The sequence below is a fragment of the Sander lucioperca genome, chromosome 4 (genome assembly GCF_008315115.2).
Source record: "Sander lucioperca isolate FBNREF2018 chromosome 4, SLUC_FBN_1.2, whole genome shotgun sequence".
NCBI lineage: Eukaryota > Metazoa > Chordata > Actinopteri > Perciformes > Percidae > Sander > Sander lucioperca.
This window is the reverse complement of record NC_050176.1, coordinates 33,121,945-33,135,229: the sequence shown is the minus strand read 5'-3', so window position 1 is coordinate 33,135,229 and position 13,285 is coordinate 33,121,945. Positions and strand designations below refer to the sequence as shown.

The 13,285-nt window shown below is 40.7% G+C and overlaps 1 protein-coding gene across 6 annotated transcripts in view; it reads left to right on the top strand.

The window, feature by feature from the left end:
* Positions 1 to 13,285, top strand: part of inpp4b (inositol polyphosphate-4-phosphatase type II B) — a 258,561-nt gene that overhangs the window by 125,621 nt on the left and 119,655 nt on the right. The window contains exon 1 of one of the 6 annotated variants that reach the window (XM_031277075.2): positions 9,329 to 9,566. The exons of the other annotated variants lie outside the window; for them this stretch is intronic. The gene's annotated coding sequence lies outside the window, so the exon portion shown is untranslated. Of the gene's footprint in view, positions 1 to 9,328; positions 9,567 to 13,285 lie in introns of those variants that run through there. 6 annotated transcript variants of the gene reach the window in all.

Genomic DNA, 13,285 nt, shown 5'->3' with positions numbered 1-13,285 from the left:
TTGGGACAAATCATAACAGTGGGAACTTGAGGGGTGGCTAATGAGCATCGCTTGTGGGTGTGTGTGAGAAACGTTTTCGGCATACAGCTACGATATGTCTAGGAACACCCTCACTTTCGCTAGGGAAAAGTGCTGCAGTCTCAGTGATTATGATGTGATCTACTGTAAAGAGAAGAGTCTCACAGTCTACCCATTCCTACTGGCCATAAATTATGCTCATTTATGTGCATTTAATTCCACATTCCAACCAGGCAGGCAACAAAGAGTGCATTTGATGGATTGCACAATTACACTAATTCCAAATGCAGGAAGTGGCTCTTTTATCTCCCCCATATCCATCAGGCATCACACAGTGTCTTTTGGAAATCCTCTTTCATGAATTCTCCTTGATTTTAACTTATTTTTCTAAGTTGAAATTTCTGTGCTTTGACAGCATTGCTAATTCTTCACTTAATTACTGATCCTCTGATTTTGTTTTTAACACTGCTCAATGGCATCAGTGTTTTATGCCCCATTAAAAGCAAAAGTGAGAGGATAAAACATCAGACAAAGAAAGAAGAGAGCTAACCTGTATGATAATTCGTGAAACTTTCTCTTTGGAAGATGCAAAACACCCCTAGATGAGAATTTAGCTTTAAGTGCTTGAGCTACATCAAAGCAACTGGAAAGTAGTGTTTGTGGAATAGTGGAGGCCAGTTGCATTGAAAATGGATTGGATGATAGGTCGATATTAAAGTCTGTCTTGTTTGTGAACATCAAGACTCATTATCATTAAAGACAATGTGGCAGCTTTTAATATTATGGATTCAGAATAAATACTTTATGGCAAGCCTCCAAAACCTGAATGGGATTTGCCTTTTATAAGACAGATACATTTAACATAGTTATAATGAATTAAAGTAATTCTTCAATATGAAGTACTGTACAGATAGGGCAACATTGCCCTCAAAGCTTTGAAAACACTGCTCTCTCTGCCTTTTTTTATTAAAAAGAAAACTGTTAACTTTAGCACACTTGTAAAAGTGTTGGAGCCAGACAGATGACAATTGAGGAGGAATAAATGATCCGTCCCTGGCCCCAGAGAATAGAAAGTTGAAACACTCTAAAGCATGTTTATTGACAAATGAGCACTTACTCTGCCATGTCCGTTTAACAGTACATATGTCTCACAAGGCATCTGAAAAGCCCCATGGACAGACTTTTAGTAGAGTAACATGTCACGCTGGAGCGATGTGTTGGAAAACATTTCAAGCTCTTTCCAAAGCATGAGCTTCTGAAGTGCATTCTTTCTCGCAGTAATGATATCATTTTCATAGGCTGACGATAATTCGAACTTTTGTTTACTGTATTTAGAAAGGCACCAGATAATTACTTTGTTTCCCCACATTGTTCTCCCCCCACTGTGTTGACATGCACTTCAATAAAGTGACTCATTGCGCCAATGCATATTTACAATTGTTGGAAAATAAGTGCACTCTAGTTTTGTTGTGAGGGTGTAAGCAGTCATTGGTTAAAATAGTAGTTGGAATAGTGCACGCTCATTAAAAGCAGCCAACTAAATCTAAGCATAGAAGCTAATTACTTGGAAAAAAAGATGTCTGGTGCTGTTGCCACGAGGAGACACCCTTTTTCCCCGGGTAAAGTTAACACAAGTGAAGTGCACCAGGAAACAAGTCTATTTATACACATGTATTATAAGGAAGCCACACTGGATAAATTAGGTTCAGTGCCAATGAATTAAGTGCATTTCCATTAGTATTTACTGAGGTGCATTTTGTAACACTGTAAAAAAGACACAGGTGATTTATAGCACTTTAGATGGAGCATGGGCGCCAAGCATGCATGTGTAATCATTTTACATACTGTCAGTGACGAAGTGGAGAAAAAAATCTAAGCAATTTTAGTGTACATATGTGCACATGCATGCATAATAAAACAAAAGCACTGTCAATATTCATATGTACAGTAGGGTAAATATAAAAGCATGCAGAAAATATGGAGAGTACAAAACAAAGAACAAATTAAAGAAATACTTCAACATTCTGGGAAATACACTTAAGCCTGGTTCACACGACAGGATAATTAGGCCGATTTTAGCCCCGATTCACCCCTTCTGACAATCTTAAGGATGCTCCGATTATCATAAAATAATCTGATCAGATATTCCTGCCGTGTGTGGTGTGTTAAGACTGCTCTCGTCTGTTCGGAAGGACGTCGGGACCGCTCCGATCTCAAATCGGGGATATCCAACATGTTGGATTTATTTGGCCCGATTTCTCCTTGTGTGTGATGTCCCCCGGGGGCAAACGAGCACGCAGCCTGTGGACTGTGGCGTGTAGCCAATCAGAAAGCGAGGTGACGAGGCGGCGAGGAAAGCACCGGGAAACAAAATCAAAACAGCCGGCGGCATGGCGCACCAGAAAGTCCGGTGGACGTCGGAGATAAGTATAGCAAGTATAGTCCATGCTCGCGTTATCTCCTCCTCTTTGACCATCGCCTTTTCTTTTGATAACGTTTTTTTTCGGTTAAAAACAAACTACAAACTATCGCCACTGCATCCTCTTCGTCCGCCATGATTGTTTACTCTGAAGTCACGTTTGATCTTGAGGGATTTTGCGAGATTTCCCGTCTGACCTGGGAATGCTCGGGAGTCAAATCGGTTTGTGTGTAATGTGTTGAGTTTGCCGTGTGCTGCGCACCACACACTGTACGACCAAAACTGTTAAACCCGTGATTTTTTTATCGCCGTGTGTGGGGTCTCTCAGGATTGGAAAATCGGCCGACAATTTTAAAATCGTCCCGTGTGAACCAGGCTCAATGTCTTGCCAAGAGTTAACTAAGAAGATCGATACCACTCTCCTATTGGTCTGTTCAATATGAAGGTGGAACCAGCTTCTGCTTAGCTTAACTTAGCTTAGCATAAAGACTGGAAACCAAAGGTAGTTAAATCTGCTGTTATGTCTTGTTTGTTAAACCAGTGCAAAAACCAAAGTGTGAAAACAACACATTGCGGGTGTCTCTATGCTAAGCTAACAGGCGGCAGGCTCCAGCTTCATATTTACTCTCAGCAAGAAAGAAAATAAGTATATTTCCCAAAATGCCCAGCTATTTATTTTAAGACATAACTAATTTTATATAGATTATAACTTAATAACTTGGTCTTTTTTTATAGTTTAAAGTCAGCAATACATCAGAATGCCATTAATTGTAAAAACTTTCTGAGAATAAAGAAATAAAGAGGAAACTGCTTGCACTTGTTTTCTCAAGGCCATCGGATAGAAAATGTATAGACTTGTGCAATACACAATTGGAGCAATATCTCACATGATCTACGCCTGTGCATATAACTCACACTATGTTCTATCTGCATGCAGCTGATATGCATTAAAAGGAGAATTGCTAATTGTCTTATCAAGCACCAGGTAAACACTTGATGCTGAAGTGCCCCTTCCCAGGAAACCTCCTCTTGTCATTACCTTGCCCAAAACCTTCCCCGTATAATCCTACTTCAATCTCCTTAAGGTGGGATTTGTCTGGATCAATTTCATAATGCATTATTCATTTGAGAATTTAATCAAATATCTCCTCCACCAATCATCCCAACCCATACCTCTCCTAACCCTCCCTTGCCTCTCTACCTATCATATCGGTGATTGTTAATGTCACCTGCAATAGCAGATTATCAGCCAAATGAATTACTGGGTCACAGGTGAGTTAGACGCTTGGCTGATGTAATCTTTTTTTTCTCTGGCAAAAGTAGCTTAGTGTAAGTTAGTTATGTTTTTCTTTTCTTTTTTTGAGAGAGAGGAAGAGAGAAAAAGTGCTTGAGAAAATCCCCTTTCTGCCTGGCTTCCCGTGGGTTTCTGCAGTGTAATGGTTTCCTTTGAGAGGCACTGGTGGAAAGTGCTGATGCTTGTTGGCGTGTGTGTGTGTGTGTGTGTGTGTGTGTGTGTGTGTGTGTGTGTGTGTGTAAAGGCAGCTATTTTCCATGGCTAACTGAGCCACTGATGAGCTTGCCAGCCAGGGTACAGTGTGTGAGTTTGTGTGTGTCTGCACATGTAAGCCTGTGGGCAAACAGCATTCGTAATCCTGTGTGTGTGTGCCAGGCTACTGTATAGTCATTCTGCATGCAATATAAACCCCATAGTTGGTCAATTGAAATAGATGTAATACAGCATTTTATGACTTTCCCTATCTGTCCGAGCATCGCTGTGTGCAAACTTTAAAGTTCCCCTCCAGACACGTTTTAAAGTATGTAAAAATACTCTCCTATAATTAATATTTTGTTTAAAATAGGTTTTCCACATCAAAAGTTAGAATTTGGCCTTGCACCTCACCCACCACTGCTGCTTGTGCTAGGTTGACTGGTGAAAGAGCAACATTGATGGCTAGCATTAGATGAGACATTGGAGAGATTCAGCCATACATATTTGAGCCCCAAGCCAGGTATCTGTCTGAACCCAGCATTAAATCTGACCCAGTCTCAGATATGGGGTCTATTGTGCACCGAAATTGGTGACTAGCAGAATAGTAAGTTTAGTTAGCAGGGTTTCCCGCAGCACTTTGCAGCTCGGGCGGCCGCCTAAGCTGGGGAACCCTACCGTCTTAACTAGGTCGTCAAAAAAAAAAAAAAATCCGCTGCACAAAAGGCCATCAAGTGCATCTCGGACAATAGCGCGGATGTGCTTTCCACCGCGAGCGGGCACACGTGCCACATGGCCGAAATGAGAGAAAGAAAGAGACGTGGTCCGTCGCTGTCTGGAGGATAACTAGCCAGTTGATATCGCGCGTGTGTCCGTGAGAACAATCGCCAATTCACCGTTGCGTGTGCGTCGGAGTTTGTCAACAAATGTGCGGGCAGCTGGGGCATGCCCGGGGAGAGACGGGGTGAGTGGACGAACATTTATATATGTTTCTCTGTCCTGTTCTTCACATCAGTGAGGCTTTCTTCTCTTGTTTCAACGAAGTGAATACATGACGAAGTGACTGGAACTATCCATCACCTCTCGCGCGTGGATTCTCAACGTCCCGGCTGTTGCCCGGTCTTTGAGACACAGCTGTTGTCTGTTTTTTTTTAATCACTTCACGCGGTTCACAATACACGGTTAGTTAGCGTAGTTACACACAGTGAAATTACGTGTCCTGTTTTTATTTCACACATACTATATGCTGGAGTGTGTGAAGCTATGGGCTGAGCTCTGTTATCTCAGCGCAGTTTTGGAGAAGAGTTGTCAGGCAAAGTGGAAGAGTGCGTGTCACGGAGGATAATGGGAGCAATGCCAGTAAAATTGTTATAGCACTTTTTTTGAAAATAGTTTAATGAGCTTAAAATTGCACATTGCAACGGTTATTTTGAAAAGCTGGTTATTTATTAATTATTTATTGTTATTTAAATTTAATATTTAGTGTAGTGTGTAGTACAGAGTCTGCACTACAGACACACCCCCAAGCTTAATCAAGCTTACCCGGGGGTACGTATGAATCTCACATTTTAAGTGCACAGACATCTCCCCCTTTAGTAGAGGAATGTAAAACACCTCTCTATTGAAAAACATTGCACAGATACAAGTCAGTATAGTCAGGGTCAGACATTTTAAACTTAAAAAAACAAACAAACATATTTTGAGTGGATTGGGACTTTAAAGTACACTACCAGGCAACAATCTTGGGGTCACATAGACATTTCCATTGCAGAAAAAAAGGGGTTCTCGACTGTTGTAGAAAGCAGTGGCTGATCTTTAATGCAATATCTACATTGTCCATTATCAGCAACCATTCATCCAATGTTCCAAAGGCACATTCTGTTTACTAATCTGATATCATTTTAAAAGGCTAACTGAGAAAACATTGGAGAACCCCTTTTGCAAGAATGTACGCACATAATGTAATCTGAAAACTGCTGCCCTGGTTAAAAAAAACAATGAAACTGATCTCAGCTGGTATGCTGTCTATAATGGAGTGGAATGGAAATTTCTAAGTGACCCCAAACTTTTGACTGGTAGTGTATATCACCACTTGTACAGCAGCCTGCTCTAACTTTGTTGATGAAGATATGGCACATTGCTTTTCTCCTCCTCTCCTCACCCAGGGGGACAGAAAAGTAAATGAGTGTGGGGCAAAAGGGTTCTTGTCACTGCTTTGGTGTTACGTTCTGTTAGTGCAGATGGAATTATATGATAATCAGAAATCAGCCAACATTGTTTCCCCCTCTGCACACCCAAAGAGGGTGGGAAGCCTTTACAAAGAGGCATTTTTTACTCTCCCCAGATAAAACAAATGTATTTGTTTTGATCTTATCTCTTTTTTGTTTGAAGAATCTTATGTGCTATTCATGAGTGTACACAACAAAAAAACACTGAATGTATTCATCTGCTATCATAGCCACCAAGGACAAATTGTACTTTCACATAAGCAGTATATTCAGTTCAAAAGGCTTTTTTGTTGATGTTGTTTCACATCAACTGGCAAATATGTCATTTAGGCAACTAATATGGCTGCGGTTTGCTGAGGAACAAAAATAGCTAGCGGCTGTTGCACTTATCCCACTGATTCCTGCATCGTGTTGTGTACCTTTGGAAATGACGCAGACACCCACGTCAGTCAGTCTTATCTGTTAGGTAGGCTTACATACCTTTCAGAAAACGGTTCCACCTCCTCGTTGGTCCATGCAAATAAATCCCTGGTCCTATTTTTCGCCATTGTTTTTCTTTCTCCAAAGTATTTTTTGTATTTTCAACTTATACATCCACAGTGTTGAGAAGGATACTTTCAAAACATATTCCGTTACAGAATACAGAATACGTGCCCAAAAATGTAATTTGTAACGTATTCCGTTACGTTGCTCAATCTGAGTAACGTATTCTGAATACTTGGATTACTGTAGGAATGCAGCCATCACAGACAGCTTACTAAACAGGCCTATTCTGGTGTGTTCTTCTGTTCCAACTGGCTGAATGTGTACCTGAACAAGCAGATAGATTTTTGTATTTGTAGTCCCGAACTGCATTCTACAAAAATCTAACCGCAGTCTAAGCTACCACAAGCTAATTTTAGCTAACGTTAGCTAGCATGTCAAATGGGGCTAGTCAGTCTTTCAACGGCTCTGGTGCTAGTAAATCAGCACGTAGGAGAATGTAAAGTCGCACGTCAACTATAAAATAGCAAGGTGACCAGTAACACTACAGCAGATGACTACCCTTGGCTAATAAAAAAACTTACTTTAAGATGCTTCTTCAAGTTGGAGGTGGAGTAATTTGGACGCTGAAAGGAGGTTGGTTGCTGGCAAGCAGAGGTTGCACTGCACAGTTATATTTCGTTCTCCCTTCTCTTTCTTTAATGTGAAATGCTGTTTAAATTTCCAAGATAGAAACCCTGGCTCTGTTGTGCCAGTTCCGGCTCCATCTCTACCTCTATCAGTGATCACGCAAATAGCTAATTTTTTAGTTTTCATATTGGGGCTTCTGGGAAATGCATGGAGTTGCCTTAATTTATTCAGAAAGTGAATAAACTCGTGACACAGAGACGTATCGTCATGTAATCTATTTCATTTTCATTTCGATTTCAACAATGTAACTATTCTAAATACCAACTATTTAAATTGTAACTGTAACAGAATACAGTTACTGTGTAAATGTGTATTCTGAATACGTAACCCCGGTACATGTATTCTATTAGTCCCCAACACTGTACATCCATGATTTACAACCGCAGAGTAATGTAGACGATCTGCTTCCTGTTAACAACGGCACGCGCATGCCCAGTACACAGCCGCTGTCCGCCCCATTGTTTTCCAATGGGGAGAGCTTGGAATTGCCACCAAGCGCTGCACTCAAAGTTAAAATTATTTAAGCTTTGAACTCGTTGCTGCTGACCTTTCAACGTCAGAGCCTATTTCAGACGGTCTATTGGCAGAACCCAGTGTGTGTCTACGTGTATGTTCAGTGAGGAATGAAGTGCACAGTAGATTTTGCTGTACAGTGAAGTAATTTAGGAGCAGACTCTCTAGATATTACGGGGCATCAATCCCTGTCTGTCTGCCTGTCTAGGCTGTTAACCACCTCTGGGCTGCACCATTGATCTCCGTAATTGTCTCCCACTCTTCAAAGGGCTGAGAGTTGGTTTGATCCGAGCTGTTTACTTTCACAGCCCCTATAGCCCTGCTCTCTGAAGAAGAGAGCTATCAACCACTTCAGGCATGAGCTAGCATATTATAGTACTATTATTGTTTGTGTGTGTGTGTGTCTGTGTGTGTGTGTGTGTGTGTGTGTGTGTGTGTGTGTGTGTGTGTAATAGGAAAAGGAAGCGAGGTAGAGAGAGAAAGCATAGCCTGTAGCCTTACAGGCCTGGGGGTGAGCTAGCAGCTTTCTGCTGTTACATAAGGGCTGGGAATTGCAACCTGCACATTCCCTGTTATCTGTCTGCGGGTATGTAAGGAAACCCTATGTTGTCTGCTGTGCACAAAAGTTTCACTCAGCTATTGTTTTTCTGAGAAATGTTGCCCTGATGCCAAACGCCAAAAGCTTCATACTAATGCCACAACCAGGATAATAGAGATGATGTGACAAACAGGATGTTGAGCTTTGCAACATGTTTTGTGGGCGATAAAATGATAAAGTACATTCTCCACTCTGTGTGCAATTTCTGTTGTTGCATTTGTGGGCCTCAACCTGAACCGCAGAGTTAGAGAAGAGGAAGCTGCTAACCACCGCCTCCACCGGGTCTAGCTGATAGCAGCTTGCAATAAGTAGCTGATAATAAACCCGGCATATTGTAAGAGTATGATCATATGGATCGGTCTCATCTGCTGACAAGACAGAAAAGGATCTATTAAAATGCAACTCTATCAAAACAGCTTCAAGTTTGCTGCGCTGCAATTAAAATGCAGTATGTATGTGAAGTCAATAGAGGGGATTTGAATGGGGCTATACAGGATTTGGACCTGCTACCATGTCATGTTTACAGACTGAGTGAAGGAGCCTTGATTTTTATCACCGTTAAAGTTTATAGACTAAAGCCAAGAGTGTGGGGGAAGGCATTGGTAGTGTGCTTCCAGTGTACCAAGGGCAGGCTGTGTTTGCCACAAGTTGAGTTTATTTTTCTCCTACCTGCAGTGTTGTGTGTGTGTGTGTGTGTGTGTGATAGCTAGAGATAGACATGGGAATCTGACTTTCTATGTAATGTTACTCAAGCATTATTCTTGGTGCCCTGTGTAGTACTTGGAGGTTCCTGTCAGAAAACCTTGGTTCCCTGATAGTTGGCCTGGCACCAAAAAGGACGCAGCCAAAAACGTGATTAAGGTAGCGAGAGCAGGGATAGAGGGGAAAAGAATGTTTGTAAGAGCAGATATGAACACATAACCTGTATCACTGTTTTCTATTGCCTTTCTTTCCGTGACAGAGAATAACACATACTTGGGAACCTTAAACTGTTTTGTGAGAAAGAGTGATATTAACTTGTCCGCCACTCTGCAACATTACATAGTTCAATAGATCTCTTTGTGCATACAGCAACTGCAGGAGAAATAATCCTTAAAGGAGTTTCCTCTGTCTCTCAGCAGGCAGCTTTCAGTGAGTATTTACTTTTCAGTCCAGCCTCCTTTTGAGTGCTTATGAAGTCTGAGTAAGGTGCAAAAATATCTTCTTGGGTCCTATAGTTTTAGCACAGAAAGTGTCAGTTTAAATGTTTTTGAAAAGCAGGATATATCACATAACAGAACATGTATTTTCAGCACACTAAACATATTCAACTACAAATGACAGCCACTGCATCTATACTTATTTCTTTTACCTTATTCAGTACACAGTGTTTGGCTGATGTGTGATTTTGTTGAATTGGCTGTGCACATGAATTGTGATCTGATTAAAAAGCAACATTCACAGTCCCAGATAATCTCCTGTTCTGGCATACTGCAGATATACAGTGGTAAAAATAGCAGACTAAAGAGACTGGTAAATTCATTCAGTAGAAAATCTCCAGCCCCCAAAAATATGGGGACTTGATATTCAGTGCAACACTACCGACGATGGCATAATAGGCTGGGATAATGAGTGAGTTAGTTTGTCATTAGAACCCATATTTCATCACAGCGAGCTGTATTCCTCAAACAGCTAACTAATTAAACTACCAAATGCATTAAGTATTGACAAAACTGCAAAACTATTGATTCAGTTCTTTAGCATAATGCACAGTAACGTACCCCTTGTTGTTTTACTCTGTCCACTTTATAATTTAGTTTCGATATGGATTTTTCTTAAACCCTCCATGTGTTCTCATGGTAATTTACACTTGTCTGACTCCAAAGTGAGATAAGAATTATCACTGAATTATGTGAGCACAGAAGTTAAGCCATGAAAAGCTATGCCAATTAAGTGATTTTACACTCAATAATCTTTCTAGAGTTAAAAAAGATTAAAGTTTAGCTTTATTTTTTTTAATCAAAACCAGACCCAGAAGGCATTCATCTCTTCTGTTTCAGTTTCATGTTTGCACAAGTCGTACTTTTTGTTTTACAGTAGGTGCGTTTTGGTGCCTTTGATACATTTTAAAAGTTATTCATTAAGCAGACAGCGATAGTACAGATAGTACAAACGTTTAATAAGGCATGCAATGGCACAAAACACTAAAAGAACACATCAAAGTATTTAGTATGTAAGTACAAATCACTATAATTAACCTCAGATAAGACTGCCTCATATTAGTTGGAGCGCACACACACACACACACACACACACACACACACACACACACACACACACATACACACACACACACACACACACACACACACACACCGCCTCAGGACCAGCAAGAGTAACATAACAAGAAGTACACAGCATCGGGAGCCTGCTATGGTTTTCTTACACAGGTCAGATTGGAACAATTAAAAATCCTGTATCAACTGTAGGAATGGGAATTGATAAGATTTTATTCGTAATAATGCCATTGTTGATTCTGCTTATCGATGTAATTTTTCATCAATTCCATTATTGATTCCTGATCAATTTTATATGTGGTAAAAAAGTAGTCTTAACACGTGTTTTTTTAAACGCAATTGTTTTATTATTGCTGAGTCTAAATATAGTTGAGCTGCGTGGAGCTAATGTTATAGTATATTTATCCTAGGTAAACGGACATGCTGCTCACTTGGAAAGCAGTTGCCCTTGTGCGAATAGTGTCAAATACACGGCATTCCTGGAATTTAAGCCTATGTTCCATAGTAAGATGTTTCAGCATTATTCTGGTGTTTCCACCCTTATTTGAAAATAGCATTTTACAGACATCAGCAGCACTGTTGTCATCTTTCTTTGGGAAGTAAAGCCACGCTTTGGACCGTTTTTTCCTCTTCACCATGAGGACGATAAGCTCGGATGCATACGTTTCCGATGGATCGGACAATTTGGAACGGGTTTTCAACTAGAACGTCTCTCGATTGCTATCCCATAATCAACTGATTATATCCAGTGGACCACTACATCGCAACTCATAACCAGAACCTGCCGTATTGGCCAGAATATAAGATGACTCTGATTGAAAGACGATTTTCCAAGACCTGTGTTGGAAGAGACGTTTTTTTAAAATATTAAACACTTTCAGATTTGTCAAATTGGGAAAGTTTCTCCAAGTTACTATTATTCCAAGTAGAAGATAATTCTCATTCATGAAACATTTTCTCTTGTAAAAGTGAAACATGAAATATTTCCATTAAAGCAGGCGGGCTTACTAAAGACTCTAGAGACACACAATAAACAGACCTTAAAGAAAATTGCTAGCCTTACAACATTAAGGCTACCAACAACCCATAATGCAACACTGTTGTGTAATACCACTTGTGTAAAATGCTTTGCGAGAGAAAATATCTGTGCTGTTTGGTTGTCCCTTTCATGTAAGCTGTTGGTAATGCTTTGAAGAAAAAGATGGCAAAGGGCAAAAGTGGGTGAGCTCAGGTCTGACTGCATCTCTGTCTGTCTGCAGACTTTATTTATTTATTTTTAACCGATCAAGAGCAGGGGAATGAGGTCAAGGTAGAGAACCATGAAACAAATAAGTCAGGGAAGAATGGGAGGACAATGTCGAGGGTAGACAGCTAAGAATGAGAACATCAGCTCACCCGGGGAAAACACAGCCGCCTGCTTTTGTCTTTGCCTGTCTGGGTTTGGGGGGTGACTGGTTATCTAAGATCCCTTGTTGCCATGCGAAAACCTAAGCTGCCAGTGGCATTTGTGGTCTTTACATGGACTAACCCATCCACTGCCTACACTGCCTATATAAGGTACATGAATAATGTGTGCGGGCATGTGCAGTGACGATAGTGTTCAACCAGCTGTGAGTGCTGGTTTAGAAATGCTAAAAAGTAGGAATTAAGAAGTACTTAGGCTTTCCCTTTTACAGCTAGGAGCCTCAAACATTTTCCCTGCTCATGGTAGCTTGTGCTCCCCATGCGGAATGTAAGACCAATCCCTGCCAGTCTCAGTGTGCTTTTCAGGAACTCAGTTTGAATGCTTTTAAAATATGTCAAACATTTTGAACTTCAAAGTAGGGCATTAAAAAATGCCCGTTTTCAGTATGCTTGATTCATATTTTGAACAAGCTTTGATCTAGGATTTTCCATGTTATTATTCAACATTCATTTCTGTTCCTGTAAGATTCAAACAAATCCTGTTGTACGCAGATTTTTAGTTTAGGGAATGCACGCACAAAAAGGCCACACATAACATATCAATAATCACTGACAAAAATTGAGCAATAACCAACTAAAAAAATTTACAAATGGATTTGGCAACAGCGGGGATGCACATAAATACTGTTGCATAGTCAGAGTAAGCGGTTTGTTAGACTGAAGAGCATTTTGGGTAATCTTTTGGAGGATCTGACTGGGGCTTCCATTTGGCACCCAGCAGGTCAGCAATCTTCATGGTAATGAAGAAAGCTTTAAATCCAGTGTTTCCACCCACACTCCCTAATTCCACTCCCCACCTCCCATATTAAATGAGGTTGAGGACTCATCACCATGACCTTCAGTGCTCAATGTATTTTTACTTTACAGTTTGTGTGTGCTTTCAAATGTTAGGTGTCTGGGTTGGTGTGCGCGTGCATGTCTGCTTAAGTGTCTGTGTGCGTGTCTTACTGTGTTTGCTTGTGTACCTGCTCTCAGTGATAAGGGGCCAATGTTAGAGCGTGTCCTTTGTTCTGCCAGAATTACTCATCCCCCTGTGTCAGCATGGGTAAATTAAACCATGCTTAATCCAAGCTTTGAGCCGAGATAGTTAAAACCTAAGCTCGGTGTCAG